Source organism: Phyllopteryx taeniolatus, chromosome 2 (genome assembly GCF_024500385.1).
Source record: "Phyllopteryx taeniolatus isolate TA_2022b chromosome 2, UOR_Ptae_1.2, whole genome shotgun sequence".
Taxonomy (NCBI): Eukaryota; Metazoa; Chordata; class Actinopteri; order Syngnathiformes; family Syngnathidae; genus Phyllopteryx; species Phyllopteryx taeniolatus.
This window is the reverse complement of record NC_084503.1, coordinates 4,247,485-4,265,471: the sequence shown is the minus strand read 5'-3', so window position 1 is coordinate 4,265,471 and position 17,987 is coordinate 4,247,485. Positions and strand designations below refer to the sequence as shown.

General features: G+C 41.5%; 1 protein-coding gene across 3 annotated transcripts in view; it reads left to right on the top strand.

The window, feature by feature from the left end:
- The first annotated feature begins 1,319 nt into the window (after positions 1-1,319).
- The window catches only part of zfhx3b (zinc finger homeobox 3b), a 272,875-nt gene continuing 256,207 nt past the window's right edge, over positions 1,320-17,987 (top strand). For 2 of the 3 annotated variants that reach the window (XM_061754423.1, XM_061754461.1), the window contains exons 1-2: positions 1,320-1,812; positions 4,945-5,033. The gene's annotated coding sequence lies outside the window, so the exon portion shown is untranslated. Of the gene's footprint in view, positions 1,813-4,860; positions 5,034-17,987 lie in introns of those variants that run through there. The other variant, XM_061754432.1, reaches the window with a different exon arrangement.

Below are 17,987 nucleotides of genomic sequence, written 5' to 3'. Positions count from 1 at the left end.
CATCACTGCTGCCTATATCTCCACGGTCTCATGTTTATTTGACTTGTAAAGGACGGTTGCAGTCCAATATTTCATTAAAATAAGAAAATTAGGCTGAAGTGAGCGATGGCAGCTTAAATACATATACAGTGGTCCCTTGAGTTATGAGTTGAATTTTTTTCCTTGGCCACAGTCATAACTCAAAACATATTATCTCAAATCATCTTCCCGCAGTGAAATGACAAGAAATCAATTGAAGCCTCCCAAAAAGCAGTGTATTGTTTTTTGTTTTTTTTAATAACAAAAATACCACTCAATAATGATGCAGTCCTTAAAAACATACCATTACGACAGAATTAAATAGAATGTAAAGAATGAAACAGTTTTTTCCCCACATTTTTTTACTTCAATTCAACGAACATTGTGCTGCTCCTTCTGACGTGTGCACCTCCGCCACCTGGGGGCAGTATACAGTGGACAGGCGCTAATGGCGGGGGCTAGAGACTGAGCTTGACCACGAGGAGCGAACATCTGCGAATAATTTTACCCCCAGCGTAATTGCCATCAAAATACTGCCAATGAGCAGTTTCTACGGAAAATGGGGGTAGAAAATAAAATAAAAACAAATAAATACATTGAAATAAAGCCACGAATAGGTGAATCTGTGGGTGCTGACTCACGAATATGCGGGGCTCCACTCTATTGTTACATTGTCATGTGTTGCTCAACCATTTGGTCAAATATCTGTTGCTTAAATGGCATTGATGCCATTCGTTAAACTGTCTCTGGCGTTTTATTCTTTGTTAGCATTAAGCTAAACTGACGCGACTAAGACAAAAGCTGTGAGGTTATTTTTGAACACCTTGAATTATCTTTGTCTTTTGTTTAGTTTGACGATAAACTTCAACTTGAAATGACCGTAAACAGTTTGAAGTTTCACTCCCGCCATGCAGCGCTCGTATCTTAAGTTTCTCGTCGCAAGTCAGAGCAAAGAAAACTGGCTGAACGACAGTTGGCATCTCGGAAAATTTGTCACTGAGGTCAAAGCACCACTGCAAATGTGGTTTTAAGATTTTTTGGGACCGTTGTTTTGTTTGCCATTAGAAGTATTGCATGTGTGTGGGCGTGTCTATGTATGTAAGGCACTCACGAGATTAGCCTGCACCCAGTCCTCCCCAAAGGTTCAGGAGCCATGCAGGCGCACTCCCGCCACTCACATGCATCTCTTTTCTGGTCCATTGTTTGTAATCTCCGTCCTCTCCCCTCCTCCCCGCCAGACTTTTGACCTTTTTTTATTTGCCTGTCCGTTTTCAGCTGCCCCGCGAGCTAGCACGCGTACTATAGTGAGCAGATGTGCAGGCTGTTGTCAGTGAATGCAAATGAGGGCCTCCATCGGCCCGGATGATGACATACGAACACGCGGCACACTTATTCATCACTCTTTTTGTGTTAGCTCCAATGCTAACGCAGCTTGCGTGACACGTAAGCGTGTGCGCGTGACGGCGGTGCGTGCGACTCCCCGTTTCCCGGGGCTACGCAAAGCGCGCCGCTCTCCCGACAGTTCCCCCCCTTTTCGCCGCAGAGGCCTCAGCGTGTGCGCTCAATATCGCGCGGGCCAGTCGTGGTGTGCATGGGCCCGCCGCTGGATCTGACTCCCTCTCTTTCCTCCTCTCTTCCTGCCGCTCACCTCCATCCTCCGACCGCACGATAGTACGAGCGCCGCCTCGGGAGAGAGACGCCGCAGCAGCCAGCATCTTTCCGGCAGGATAATTAACACAAGGTACCACGAGGCCGTGTGGAGGTTTGACCCCGCCGTCGCTCTGCTGCAAACAGGTACGTGGGCATTCCTTTTTTTTTTCTTTTTTTTTTTTTTTTAGCTTGTGATATCCACCAACCGTGTTTTGCGGACTGACTGATTTGCTGACCAGCACCCACTCACACTTTTCCCACTCTCTCTCTCTCTCTCTCTCTCTCTCTCTCTCTCTCGCTCTCTCTCTTTCACACACACAGACAGAGGCAGAGGCAGGCTACTGTGTAACTTTTAATAGTGTTTGCTTGAGCAAGGAAAGCTCTTGATCTACATTGTGTGGGTTTGCAGGTTTACAGGTGTAGACTTAGAGAGACATGTTTGGTGCTCCGAGGTGGCAAATGTCATGTTTTTGAAGTACAAGTGGGTTGTCTTTACTGCTCTGGGCTGTACTAGTTGCTCGCGCACCTCTGATCGACTCTCTCAAAGGTTACAGCGTTTCTCTCTTCTGTGATTTTTGTGTATTTGATGTGCGATTCCTTGCTGAGAAAAGAAAGGGTTGGGGGTGGCCGGGGGGGGGGGGGGGGGGGGGGGGGTTTGGGGATGTGTGAACAACCGTGATGATTGTGAGGCAGTTAAATCTGTCTGATGGCGTTTCAACGTTTTGCTGCATTGTACCCTGAGGTGATTGGCGAAATCTTTACATTTGTAAACATATTTGGCAACACTTGTTGACATTTAAGGCTGCAGATGTCACTCTTTATTTCGGAGATTGTAACACAGACACTTAGCCTAAAAGCATAATTGCCCAAGTTGTTTTGGGACATTTTTGCAAAAGTCCAGTTGCCTGGATTCAACTTTTTGTTTTACTATGACCTGGATGACTGAGAATCTATGCAGACATAAAGCAAAACAATTTGATTGATTGATTTTCTGACGGTAATTTCAAAATTCTCAGTTTTGTTATCGTTGTCCCTGTAGTTTTGCAGTGGTGTACAACCACACTGCATCCTATTGGAGAGCCAAGTGGACTCCAAAGACAAAATATTAGAAACAGCTGCAAAGTTCAAAGTGACTCTCGGTTTCGAAGCGGTCATTTCATGCTTTTAACAGACTCGCGGCACTTTTGCAGATCGGTGAAAAGGGAAAAAAGGGCGTTTACTGGAAATGCCACTCATTTTTCGATGAGGAGGGTATTTTTATTAAAATTTTTTGGGGCAGGGCCAGCACTGGAATTTACGACGGCATCAGGAGGGGTTCGATTTGGAGAGAAAATGTCCGCTTCTCAGAAATGCCAACCGTTTACAAATGCGCTTCAACTGGCCTCATGTAAGGTGTTGTACCACTTCAATCCATTTCCTTTTATTAGATGAGGCTAAGTGGCCCATTTAGAAGTTGTTCTAAACTTAATTTACATGTTCATACCCAGCGAAGCAGGCTGTTAATGGCTGACAAATTAACCCCTGGCGCATTATCTTACAAATGGCCCGCAGCAGATGATAACCTATAATCAATATCACCAATTACGTGTCAGGAGGAGGCGACTGGCCGTGACCTGCCGCTCATGAAGAGACCTAAAAGGAAACTGGATCTCTTACTCCAGTGTGCACACGCTAGGATGTCTGATGTCATTACACACACCTGGGACCACCTAGCATCCTCTGGGACCACCTAGCATCCTCTCACTCCTCCATCATTGCCTCACCCCTTTTCTCTCTCTCTCTCTATCTCTCGCCTTTACCCGTCCGTCCTCATTCACCGTTGAAAATGACAAAAAAAAAAGAAAAAAGAATCACGTTTATTGGAACTTTGATTGGCTCTTTTTCATTCGTCCATCTCCCATTCACACGCAAGTGTTTTGTTTTGCATCATAAGCGATAAGGCGCCATTTCGCCATTCCAAATGCATGCAGAATACGTAGATAATAACTATTAAAACCTGGTAGCGGTGCGGTCGTGTCATTCCAAGTGTGCCTAATGTGCTTTAATTATTGTCTTCTTATTAGAGTTTCCATTAATAATTTATATTACACACACGGGATAAAGCTGTTGTAAATCTGTAAATTGGTGCATTAGCGGATTTGAGTTAATTAATTGAGCTTCTCATTTAAAATATGGAGTTTTGATATGAGTGACATCATTTCACAACTCTTAACTGCAAAAAAAATAAGGTTTAATTTTTAATAATTGGGAATGTATTGTATATTGTTTAATAGAGACCAAATGGATTGTAATATTCACTAGGAGTTAATTGGAACACAATTAAAAGAAAAGTGGAATTTTTATTTCGCATCTTAAGGCACTTGTAATTGCTACAGTCTCACCATTGTTACTGTAATAGTGAGTTCCCTTTAAATCAGTTTGTTAGCCTAATAGCACAATTATCTAAGTTATGTTTAAACGTAAAGTCAAAGTATTTATTAAAAAATAAAAAATAAACAGTATGCCTGCAAAAATGTGTTGTTTTCCCCTTCTTCAGCTTTTCAGTCATTCAGGTCACAATGATTATTCACAAACTTTAAATCTTGGCAGCTTTTTTTTTTTTTTTTTTTTTTTTTAATTTTGAAACGTTCAAAAATAACTTTAGCAATTAGGCTGTTAGTCTTAAGATTTGCTACGTTTGCAGTATATTATTTGTGACCACTTCATCTTAGTCATGCGGATGAAACTGAGGGGCCTTTAATGCTGCAATTGTTGCTTTTTACTACTTCATTCGGGAATTTTAATACTACATAATCAACATATTTTGACATCACTTTGTGTAAAACTAAAATATAATAATAGTCTTTCTAAGGCGAACAAGACTAGCAATTTAGATCACTTATGAATTTCATTTAAATACAAAGAGCGTTTTAAAAGCTAAATAGTGAAATTAGACATTATTTTGGAAATGTTTAGCAAATGGGGCATCTTCGTATCTGTGGGTCAGTGAGTGCAGGGACCTTGAACTTCACCGGGGTGGGCGAAGGGGGGCTGAGAGGGGGTTTAGGGAGGCAGAGGTCTGACGGATGGGCGTGTGGGGAGGGGGTGGGGTTGGGGGGTCAACTGAGAGCCATATGCCTCCATGTGGCCTCTGCAACGTTGCTGTCACTCTTAGATATTTTTATTATTATTATTATTATTATGTTTTTAGTGAGCATTTTCATGATTACAATCTGCATCTCTTACCTGTGTGATTTCACAAGGACCATCACAATATCATTCTGCTGGTGGTTTCAGGCCTTGATGGAATGATGCGTTTAGGGTGGGACGGCGACGACGCACGTTTAGGCCCATTTCCTGTCAGGGTCCACTCGGAGGAGCTCGCGGTAAGTTTGCCTGTTCTGGATTTGCTTTCCCGAATGCTGATTGATTGCTGATCAAACGGTGCTCCAGTGCAGCGGATACGCTTACATCCTGCATCGATGTTTCTATTTGTGTTGCTGCATGGATCACTTTTGGCTGTGCAAGGCCTCTGGATTAAATGTCGCCATTACCGTCATGTCATGGCGTTTAAAAAAGAACTCTGTGTACGCTTAATTATTGAAATTATTATTATTATTATTATGGTAATATTGTTCTTGATTATTGTTAACAATGCTATTGATTAAATTGAATGTCGGATTGTAAAATATGAAAATAATGTTAAAACACCCTTTGCTCAAAGGTTTCATTAAAGCCTGCCACAATTTGGTTCATTGAAATGACGACTTGCATTTGTATTGCAAAAAAATAAAAAATAAAAAAAATAAAATGCAAAATGCACAAAATTAGCGTTTGCATTTTAAGGAGTGCAAATTAAATGAAAGGGGGGAAATATCACGTGCAAGGCCTCTGCACTAACAATGCTCATACATTTTATTTATTTTTTTTAAACTGTTGTTTTTCTTAGAATGTTGTCGTAGCGAAATGAATAACAGCACGCGATCGGGACGTGTTTTCCTTCCCACTTTCAGCCGCACGCTGCCAGCCTGTTGCCGTCATCCCCCTAATTAGCCCCCCCCCCCCCTCCGTGCAAACAAGTGTCCTATTAGAATACGATGAATGTTAAATAGACGGAATAAACATGTCACGCCCAGTCGGATCGCTTGCCAAATTCCTCCACTGGAGAGCCAATTAACGCAGCCTATTAATCCGCAATGATGCCAAATTAGCCCCCATTAGCTGCTGAATGGCGGGCGGGGGCTTGGGAAGGGAGGCGGTGGCACTAATTGAAAAAGAAAAAAAACACGCAGGCGCGTGTGCGTGTGCGTGTGTGTGTGTGTGTGTGTGTGTGTGTGTTAGACAACAGGGCCCTGCATGCACGCATGCAGGGAGCATTCACATTCAAATGAGAGGGGACACGTTTTGGCACGGACGCACGCGTCGACCTCCCTCAGGCGCCTTTTGGTGACGCGCGCGGATGTGCGCGCGCGTGTGTTTGTGTGCGTTATTTGTGGCACGGTGCCCACTGCACGGGACACATGCAATTAAAATATGCTTATGTTTTATTTCTTTTTTTGGTTGTCTTTTTTTACACCCCCCCCCCCCCCCCCCTCAAGCAGAATACAACACGGTCTGCGCGCGCGCGTGCACCCGTCACATCTTCGCGTGCGCGCGCGCGCGCGCGCCTGGCCGCCCATGCGTGTCACATGTGAGGCGCCTTTCCTGCGGCATTTGTCTCCTTTCACGTGTGACCTAAATACGCGTTTTATCGCCCGTGCCGCCCATTTGAATCGTCTCCTAAATAAAAGCGTTAAAAAATTTTTTTTTAAAAATCCTCCTTTTGCTCGTTTTCCTCGATTTTCTTTGATGAGCGTAATAGTAACACGAGGAGACGTCGATGAGAAACTCTTCTTCTATACCTGCCTGCAAGAAGGCGCCCTGTGTGATAGTCAGCCTTGTAATGTAATATTAATGCATGCGGGGCTTGTTTCATATCAGGCGAAAATCTCTCCAAAATTGTCCTCCACGGGGACCCACTTAGCGGGAGGCGCATATAGCGATGATCAGTCTTTTTAGCTTGCATATGAAAGCTATCACTCCACTTTATACTGTAAGTGACGCGCATTTGAAAAGCTTAGCTGCTACGGAGGCCGCAAGCGTGTTCTCTCCCCCACCCCAAAAAAAAAAAAAAAAAAAAAAGTTTTGAATACTACTTTCTCTTCTACTGCAAGAAAATACAAATAAAAGATGCAATTTGAAACTTATTTTCTGTGCATTTAAGGTGATCTGATGTGTTTTTGTCGGTGCAAATAAAATGGTTGTTAATTAGAAGCAATATGTTTTTGCGAGTCATTAAAAATAGCATTTGTGCCTCCTTATTTTGCAATGGTGGCAGGACCCAAGTTGAACCAAACATCTATTTCATAATTATGATTATTTTTTTTAATAATCCTTAAATGCTTCACTTTTTTTTTTTTATATACAAACACAATTACAAGCTCAATTTTCATTGAAGAAGTCATTATTAATGAACTGAGAAGAAAATTATAATTACTTGTAGAAATATTAGTACATTCAGATAAAGTAAGTACATTTAAATAAAAAAGAGACCACTGCACCTGTTTTTAGCAGAATATGAACCCTTTGTTCACCCTGTGCTATGACGTAATGTAATGTCTTAAGTAACCATCACATTGTCCACTTTATTTAGATTTTTTTGGTATGTATTTGGTTTTATTTTTGTTTCATTCTGATGGGCTACATTGCAAATGAGAATCTGTTCTCAATTGCCTTACCTGGATAAATAAAAGGTTGAATCGATACAATAAATTAAGGATACACTATTAGATTAGATATATATACATATATATCTATATACTCCCAAAAAATATACATTTTAAGGATAGACAATATGTTTTTTTTGTCTGATGTGAGAGTATTTGAATTACATATTCATGTAAAAAGGACCCACACAATACCTCGTGATGATAATGAGGCGTTCTTGCTGCCTGCGATGCCCCCACCCACCCCGCCCCGAATAAATCCCAAAATTAGACCTTCGAATCAAGCGAGCATTCTCGGCTGGGGCCGCAAGGTCAAGTCCGTGACCTCTGACCTCAGGGAGTCTGTCTGAGGTAGGAGGCTGTCGATGATGATGATGATGATGATGACGGAGCGGCAAGCGTCTGTCTGCGCAACCTGCTGTCCCCAACCGCGCTCCTCCCTGCTTGATTTTAGCCAACGGCGCATCTATTATTCAGCAGCCTTATTAAAAGTTATTTTCAAAGCCAGATGACCTGCCATCGGGGGCCTCTGAGTGGGCAGGCATGCTGCAAAGCCCAAATGGACACAGTGGAGCCGCTAAAACACACGGGCTGTAAACAAACAGAAAACAGCGCCTGCATTATTGAGGCGCATTCGCCTATCGCAGAAATAAGAGCTCGTGAATATTTCACAAGCGCGGTTTCAAATATAGATGAATGTTTAATTAAAGACAAGTTAGCTCGCACAGGTAAGCAAAGACTGGAAAAAAAAATAATAAAAATATATTTCACGAAGGCACTAAAAGGATCTCTCACATAGGCATCTTTTATTAAAAAACTAAAATGGCACCCAGAAGAGCACGGGCCCAAATAGCAACAGCGGATGTTACTCACTTGCTGCATGTACGGAAAAATGAATGTTTGAAATTCAAGTAGAAATCATTCAGGAATTAATTTTAAAAATAAGGAAAATGTTGCTCTAATATTAACAAGGAAAAAAAATCTGATCCTTGGCCCGTTTTGCTATTCCTCCCCAAAATATTGTTGATATCCTAACAAATTAGAAAATAACAATGACTGTACCTTATTTAGAAAAAATAAATAAATATATATATATATATATCAAGATGCCTATTGTAAAAAGGCTTTTAGGAATAAAAAAAGGAAATATACTGACCAGCCACAACATGACATCTGGCATTATCTATTGAAATCCAATCGAAGAACTGAATTAAATATTCCAGTGTGGTGCACGGGCTCCTTGTAGTGGTACCCCCCCCCCCCCCTGCCAAAAAAAAAAAAAAAAAAAAGAATCACAGTTCAGTTGTATTTAACCTTTAAGTTGAATGTAATTTAATTTGAACTTAAAATACATTTGCATTTAATCTTTAAGAAGTTTTTGTTGTCGTTTTTTTAAACATTCATTTAGGTAGAATTTGTAACTTTTTTTTGCGCTATGTTTTAAGTCAGTTATTTATGTAAACATGTTTTTCTGAAGTGAACGATGTTTTTCTTTATTGTGGTTGTAGTTGAGAGGTGTTGAACTGTATTGGGTTATAATAATATCTGGATAATATTATGGTTAGCTCCTTTAGTTAACCATCACCATATTGTTAAATTAACACAGCGCAATAAACAGAATATTATGCGAGAAGTCGTAATGTTATGGCTGCTGGGTGTGTAGCTAGTGTAAATTCAAATTAATAGTTCCAAATGTCCTGTAGAGACAATTTTTAAAAATCATTTCATTCATTCTAATTAGAATAATAATAATTTTTTAAAAAGCAGCACTTGAATTTATGCTGTTACCCCGAGGACGTGGAATTCACCTGTGTTGACACACGCCTTGCTGCAAGCGCGCGTGTCTACTTTTGAATATTCACATCTTGTTGAAGGAGCGTGACATAACCTTTTTCTCCCTTAATGTGCCTCGCCCACATGCACTTCCCAGCTGTGTCCAGTGAGGGGGTGGCTGGCCAATCACGAGAAGATAGGTGGATAGTTTGGGGGGGCAGGGGGGCGGATAGTGTAGGAGCAGGCCTAGGCGGAAAGGTCGAAGTGGGGGGAGGATTGCGGGGGGGGGGGGGGGGCGAGACAGGCGGGCTTGGCCGAGCGCTGCGGCTTTGAACCTAACAGATGGTGAAGGTTAGGTGACGTCCCCTGGCCTGGCCTTTCCCCAGTAATTGAGGATAATTTGAGCAGCAGAGAGAGGAGGCCTGTCCGCCGTCAGGCCCGTGGAGAAGAGATGAGCTTAATATGAAAATGATGCCGCGCTACGGCCGGCTTTGCCGGGCTGCCCGCTCGCCTAATCCTGGCCCGAGGCGGGCAGGAATGAAGGCGTGTCACCCGGCGTCCGGGCGCCACGCCACGAACATGAATACATCTCAAAGGCGTATGCCTCCCTCCTCCCGTCTCCCGTGCTCCCCATTAGCCAGCACTCTGCCAGGCCCGATTACACACTCTCACTCAGGGGCCGCGAGGAAACATTCAGGGGGCATTTTCGGGATGCGTGCGAGTAGACTCACTTCACCTCTTCCCCGAAGAACAAAAGAGGTACAGAAAGGCCACTTGATACCTGCCTGCAGCCAACTTCATCACCTTCTCATGCATCGCTTAAAAAAAAAAACAACAACCCAAAAAACAACTAAAAACATTGTAGGGTCTAAAATTTGAGCACAGGTTGTTAGTTTTGCTGGATTTTACCTGCGAGGTGCAACCGCAAGACCAAAAGTTGTCTCTCCGGCGCAATGAATACCTTTACGGCTATTGATCAGGTGGTCAAACTGGACATGTTAACCTGCGCAGCCTTGAAGGGAGTTTGCGGGGAAATGAAGGCGTCTCTGGGGATCCTCTTTCAAGCTTAAGCGAGCCACGAGAGACGACACAGTTGTGCTCTAAAATATTACTAGCGGTGGCCTCGAGTATCTTACTGGCAGCCCACTTAGAATGGGGTCTCTCTCTATCTGTTCTTAATAGAAACATTGTATTTGCTGCGGAGGCCCAAACACGTCACAACAATTGCAAACGCCGCAACTCAACACATTTAAAGCACAACACAATGGATATGTAAACGCCTCAACACAGCCACATTTAGGCACACCAGAAGTGACCTTCCGCTCCCTCCGACTGTATAATTTGTCCGGGTTACTCACCTTAATGACGCACCAAGTGACTAAATCAGGGAGTTGCACATGTTTTGATGAACAAAGTTGGTATATTGATGATTTATGGCAATCCGAAAGCGCTTTCTTTGCAAAATAGCTCCGAAATAGTTTACATTCACTTACTTTTCCAACTTTGTTTCAGCCCGTTGGTCCGCCGGGTAACGCGGACGAATTATACAGTCGGAGGGAGTCCAGCGCTCACTTCCGGTGTGCCTTAATGCCGCGATCTTGTGGATTAATGTTGTTGTGACTACACCCTCGCACCCTTTTCCCACGTATAGTGCAACCTACTGAAAGACTGTGAAATATTGTCTGAACATAATCCGCGCAATAACCGAACACCATATCATCATATAGTCACTATCCCAAATGTGAGCAATATTCTATCAATAAGTGTCTTTTAGGAATTGTTTGTTTATAAGATTACTTCTTTGTTGACACCAACACTGCAAATTGGGATATGCCTAACTGATTTTTATCATCGCTGATGCACTTTTAGCTGTTTATTGAATGGGACACACAATAAAACACAAATACAAAATGAAAACACTCGCAATGAGCACGGAGAAGATGCTCAAACTGAAAAACAGCGTTAGTTGGAGTCTGAACTCCTGACGTCACTCGCTAGGCCACGCGCCTTGAAAGGCACACACCAACACACAAATACTACAGTGTGTGTGCGTGTGTAGGTGTGTGTGTATACAGTGGTACCCCGAGGTAGTAAATGGCACATGACCACAGAGAGCCAATCACAAGCGTCGGCTTTAGAAGGAGGAAGTGATATGAAAAAGAATCTGAGCTCTTGCGGCTATTTTTCAAATGTGACTAAAATTGTAATCATGGAAATTTCCAAAAGCAACTATTTTTTTTTTTTTACACATTTTCAATTACAATTACATACATTTTTGTAATTAATTTACATAATCTAGTTACAAGCAATTAAAGGGATGAGGTTATTTTGCCATACCCCCATTCGCCTTGGTTGGCCTGAAACTATCATATTTCTCGATGCGAGCATGTTAATAAATGTTTTTCACTAGGCAATAAACTTAACACTAGAAAATTTAACACAAAACGGTACTGTTTATATTTATACTTTTATTTTGCTACGAGAGAAGACATAGTGGGTCAGATGCAAACTTTTATTTTGAAAACTAAAAGCTGGCACCAGCGCACCAGCATCGAGGTGCGGGAAGAGAATTGAGGTCCAAGGAGCAGTTTGGCAGATAGTGAACAATTCTTAACCCCCCCCCCCCCCCCCCCAAAAAAAAATGCTTTAAGCTGTTTATTGCCACTTCCAGTTGAAGTTTAGTGTCAAAATAAATAATAGAAAACAAAGCAAAGTACATGTTGTGTATTTAATGAAAGCACATAACTTTATACCAAAGTCTGCTAGCTTAATGCTAACACACAATGCAAAATGTCAAATGACGGCTTAACAAAACTAGCATTGATATCACGGGGTTATAATCCTGTAAGAAGCATGTAATTGAGCATAAACATTGCAACAACACATGCAAACAGACAACATAACAATACTCAGAGCCATATATTACATATCTTCTGCAAAAAACGACATATATTACTGTAGCTTAGCCGTTGTGACCGTATGTGTACATTATACTGCCCCCTGGTGGCCAAGGCGTGCACACCAGAAGGAGCCGCACAATTCATTAATCATGAAGCACGTGTGTTTAATTCTTTACATTCTATTTATTTGTTATTACTGAATGTTTTTATAAAGTACAATAATATAGTCTTCTGTTTTCTTTATAAGGCAAATACATTGACAATTTTTTGTTGTTTCTTTTAGGAAGGCTGGAACACATTTTTGGCATTTCCATTCATCGAATTGGGGAAATATGATTTTTGAGTTTTGAGCATGGTCACAGATTCATTAATTAAACTTGTAAGACAATACTCCACTGTATTATGGAAAAGGCAATTTTATCCCTGACAATCTGGTTATAATGTCATCACTTCTTTATTTGAATGATTATTGAAAAGCTATTGAACAAAGTTCCACAAAACTTAGTGGACAGGTTGCACCAATTACATTTTGGTGTTGATGCAGACATTTTTGCTTCTTTTTTTGGGCCACTGTTTTGTAGTAATGCATTAATTTTGAAGACAATATTAACAGAGTATGTGAAGGTTCACATTTTGTGACTGGTTTGATAACAGTGGTACATTTTCCTTTCCAGTGACTGTACTCATATACTTTAAAGCATTTAGTACAGGGGTGGACAATGGCGTTTCCAATATTTTGGTTACATTATTTAGTCGATATGAGAGGGGCACCGTTTCAGAAACATCTGTGTAGTTCATCGCGACAGTAAATAAACATACTGTTAAATCAACAACACATAAATAGCCGACACCGGCTCTCATTATATTATGCAAGTGTACATAAGTGTGTGTTTGTGTTTCAGTGACTCCCATTTTTTTGGCAGCCGAATTTATTTGCTTGCTCACTTGGTTTATTTCCCCCCCCCCGTGTGGTCCACTGGCAGATGCTATCTTGGATGCGTTTTTAATTTAACAAATACAGGCGGTGCAACTTGACGTGTGGTTTTATTATCTGTTGATTATATAACTCTTTATGTTTCCTTAAATGAATAAAAAAAAACACAATATAAAACCCTAATTCCTTTTGACCGATAAGATCACGGCAGAAAGAAAGTCTTTGAAAAGTAAAAAAAAAAAAAAAAAAAAAAAAAAAAAATCCACTTTTAAATAAGATCAATTGTAAACAAACCCAGGGCGAGCCTTTGAAAGGTCCTGCCAAGAGATTTACCTTGCCCTGTGGCAAATAATATTTTTTGAACTGAGTTTAAATTTCAAGTGTCTTGGGCTTATAAGAACCCGGAACAAAAGAAAGCCGGTCTCTGAACAGCAAATATTATCTGCTGGCTGGGCAAGATGTCAAGACTGCCTTTTGTTGTCTGAAATGTAGGGCCAGACCTTGTGTCTGGCAAATCCCAGAATAAAGCACAGAATATAGACTTATTTACCCGAATTTAGTAGGATCACTACAAAAATCGCATCCTTATGCACTCAATAGAGAACTGATCTTGATGCTGAACCCTTGTGCTATTGTTTGGATATTTTTGTTATTTCATTTCCTATATTGCATCCTTCCTTCATTTGTTTGTTGTTTATGATGATGTACATGATATCGCCCACCATCAGAATTAACATTTTGCCCTCCAATGTGCATCTGTCAGGGTGCGCTACCAACGCAAGTAATGGGCCTTTCTTGGAGCCTTGATCAGTGTCATGATGAAAGCATGTGGGAATGTGTCACAGGGGCCTGCTGTGACTTCCATTACTCCTTAATATCCTGCAATCATTTGCTCCCCAAATCTCAGACTCTTTAACAACCTACCTCGGCAAGAACATTCGCACCTCTCCCTCCTGCCTGCTGTGACACATTTTGTCTTTCGTTTTTTTTTACATCTTTATTTTGAAGACGCTGTATAGTGAATTCATAGATTTGTTTCTAAATGCGTTACACGTTTCAAGATAATTGCTGAAAACATGCTAAGAACTAAATAGTAGTCAGTCAACTGTTTTTTTGCCATTTCAATTTTCCATATTTTTTTTTAGTATGGTTTGTATAATTTTATAATTATTAGATAATATGAATATTTTTATAATATAATATATAGTAAAACAAAACATATCTCCTCAACCCTTTCATTGCGTCTGTAACCCGGGGAACCCCTTCTCCGATCGGATCAGAGAAAAATGTCCACCAATAAGCTCGTGTGGGCTGAAATTCCGAGGGGGGGTTCTCCGAATTGATGCGTCACAATTATTTTCACTTCACGTACCCTAAAAATGAAACTTAAACCGGGAAAATGGAACATTATTGTCGAAAAGAGCAGCATGGGCAGTAGAACAGGTCTTTTGTCATCAAATGTTTTTCCCCCCCTGAATTTATTTGTTATTGAGGATTTTAAAGGCATTTGAAGTGCTAATGCAATGTTTTTTTAGATAATTCCCTAAAGATGGTGGCTATTTGTCACGTTGCTGTTACTAGGCCAAAGCCTGTTAGCTCACAAGCTAACTAGTGGCTAGCGCCTGTCGTTGAGGCGTGGACTTGGTGGGATGTATTCCAGCCACCGGAGGCTTTAAGTGCATATTTATATTCACGGCTCAAACACGTGGGCATAAAAAGATGCTCGACAAAGTAGCATCCGTTTATTATTATCTTTATACAGACAGCAATTTGACTGCACCATATGAGGCTCTCACATGGCGGATGGCGGGGAGGAGAGCGGCTCCGTCACCGGGACAGCCAAACGGAGGGAAGCGCACGACGTGAAATTCAAAGGCAGCTCTAGCGTGATACTCCGCACCGCCCATTTGTGCTCCTTTTTAGTATCATCGCGTGACGCCACGGCATCTTAAACGCTTGCGACTGCTCGGTAAACAAACGAGCCAGGTACTCACACGAAAGCAGCCAGGTAGCCGCACAAAATGGCAGCGAGCTGCATACTGCTTGGCCCCTCCCTCCGCTTTGAGGACATGACGCCGTCACCCTGATCATGTGATAAGACAGGATGGGAACTAGTTGTGCGTGGATGGCAGCTACCTCCAGACTTCCCCCGTGTTTGTTTCTCCGCCTGGATAAACACGGTGACATTTTATACATGCGTAAATGTTTTTCGCCACATGGCGTTTGTAAACACTTTTATATAACGAGTCAAAAATTGCATTCAAACTCACTTTTTTAGAAAGTCAGAGATTAAATAGGTCAATGAAACTGTTTTTTCTTAATAAATTACATAAGACATTGGAATTTTAATATGATTATTATTATTAGATGCACTAAGAGGCCACAGTTAACGTAGATTGCACCCTTGCCTTAAAAATGTATTACTCCCTTTTTATGTTCATTATTGTGGTTATTATTGTTATATGCATCAAACCGACACGTGCACATTTTAATATAGCAACCAAAATATTACAAACACACAGTATCTTAGTATGATGTACTATAGTTTCACTTCACTGCACACTCTAACAACAAAAGTAAAAATGCAGGATGTCAATATTGCAGTTTTTAACCTAACAAAGTGGCCAGTAAGTGTATGTATGACCCAAGGCGCTCAAGTTCTTACATCGTAGGGGACGGGGGACTCGATCATGCCCGATGCCGAAGTGTGTCACTGGGTGCCATTTTAACCCATCCAAAAAAAAAAAATTCAGGAAAACTAAAATGATGAAAAACTGTTTTATTGTGGTATCTTCACAACTGAGTGCTGCATGGTTCTCAGTGTCTGCATGTTTTCAGCAATTATCTTCAAACAGGTATCATGGCTCTCTAAATCCACTTTACTGCGTGTTGAAAGTAATTCTTTGGCCAGGTGATGAATCATTATGGGCTTTACTATACGTATAAATTATAAATGTGCTCTAAGTCTGACATCTTGGAATGAAGAATGGATGGGAGGGGGACAGAGAGTTTGTAAAATAATTACATTTGGGGCAATAGACCATGCCTGGCTGTATATAAGGGGGGTTCCGCTGCCCTGTTTGGTCCTTTGATCTGCTTGCATTTTCGGTGCTGACGCAGCATCGTGCTCCTTAAATCGCACACTTGAGTGTCCTATATACAAAGTGTATCCGTCTCGTGTCCTTTCGATGCGTTTACTGCCTCTGGTGAAATATAGACCTGAGGAGGGTGCACCGCACTTCACTCTGTCAGCGAGGGCGGGCGGGCGGCGGCCACAAGGTTACATTAAAGGTGTGATTGGGAAGAATGTAATTAAGGCTGCATTTGTCAGCTTTCAATTTTAGGTGAGAATGAGAAGGGAATTGGAAAAGAAGCTCTGTCTGTTACTAAACTCACCTGAGAGCTCACAGAGTGGTGCTCCCTCTAAAATGGGCCTCACAAGGTTGGCCGGCTGAGACATGTTAATAATTTTGACATAATTAAATGAGCGCATGAGGACCATATTGTGAATCCATTTTGTGCTACAAAAGAACAATATCTAAACATTTTAACCACTATTCTTAATAGCCACGTACTGTATGTGAGTTGGATGGCCAGGTTCCATTCCCCCCCCCCCCCCCCTCAAAGTGTTAACAAGGTGCTTGAACATTCTGAGGTGTGCCAAGAAAATAGCACATTTGCCTTCACTTTAGTTAACCTAAATTTAAATCAGAGGACGCACTGGTTCACGGTGCTTTCACTGCTCAGACTTTACATCTGCAATATGCCTATGAAACTCTTTCTTAGGTGTGTAGGTTTGCATGGCAATCACAGGAACTTCATAAAAGTCACATTGCGAGTTAATCAACTCATCGTTATTTATAGAGCACTTTTAAAAAACAACCGCAGCTGTAACAAAGTGCTGGGCATAAGCTCAAACCTAAAACATAAAACACAATAAATAAACAAATACAAGCTATTTTCTAATTAAAATATACATGAAGAGCTCAGGTCTAGAGTTTCATTCCCTCTCATTTCAAATAGTCTAACGTGTGAAGCTGTTAACACATTCACTGCCAATGACGGCTTTGGAAGTCAAATATCCATGTTAACTGGGAATGCTGGCAGTTTTAAGACGAGATGAGAGGGAGTAATATGATTGACGTTTCCACTGACCAGCAAGTGGGTGCCTGGATGCTGAAATTGTCATTTTGCGATCACAGAGTGCATGACATCACGAGCATTGGCTCTTTGAACGTAAGCAAACAACAGGAGTTTGCTAACATCCGTTGCTTCTTCTGTTGGCGAGTAACCTCACAACGGTCCAAATCCCCTGTCCCTTTCGACGAGTTCAAGCACAAAACCCAAACAAGTGCCAAAACGAAAATAGAGCTTGGCCTACTAGCCTATGACGGCATCGTTCGATGTAGCATTTCCCTGTAAAACCAAGCAACTCCTACGTAAAACGTGTCAAAAATAAAGGTTTTGTTTCAGAAACCCATAAGTGCTGTACGTAATTTACTGCGGCTCGCGTCATTTCCATTGAAGCCAATCACGTACTCGTCTGACGTCATGCACGTCCTCAAGCATGTCTGCGCCCGTGATTTCTCATTAACTCGCTGCTAATATAGTAGCTTCGATTGTGCTCGAAAGTGAACGTAGAATAGGATAACTTCCCAGGAGAGATGATGTCATGAAACTCATCGGTGAGATTGGTGTTGGAGATTAAGTCTGCAGATTCTACAAGGAAGCCTTCATCGACGGTCAGGTGGGTCGACATGATCTTGAGGGTAGCGGCAACAATGGAGAAGATAATTGCCAATCAGTGGGACTTGTCTCCTTTTGAATGGTTGGGATTAAGGTTTAATTTGAGTTAAGGTTTACTTCAAGAGACTGTAGTTCTAGTACACTCATCTGTTTTTTTTTGTTTTTGTTTTCACAAAGCATAACGTTTATCATGTCACTGTAATTTTATAGTTGATGTGAATG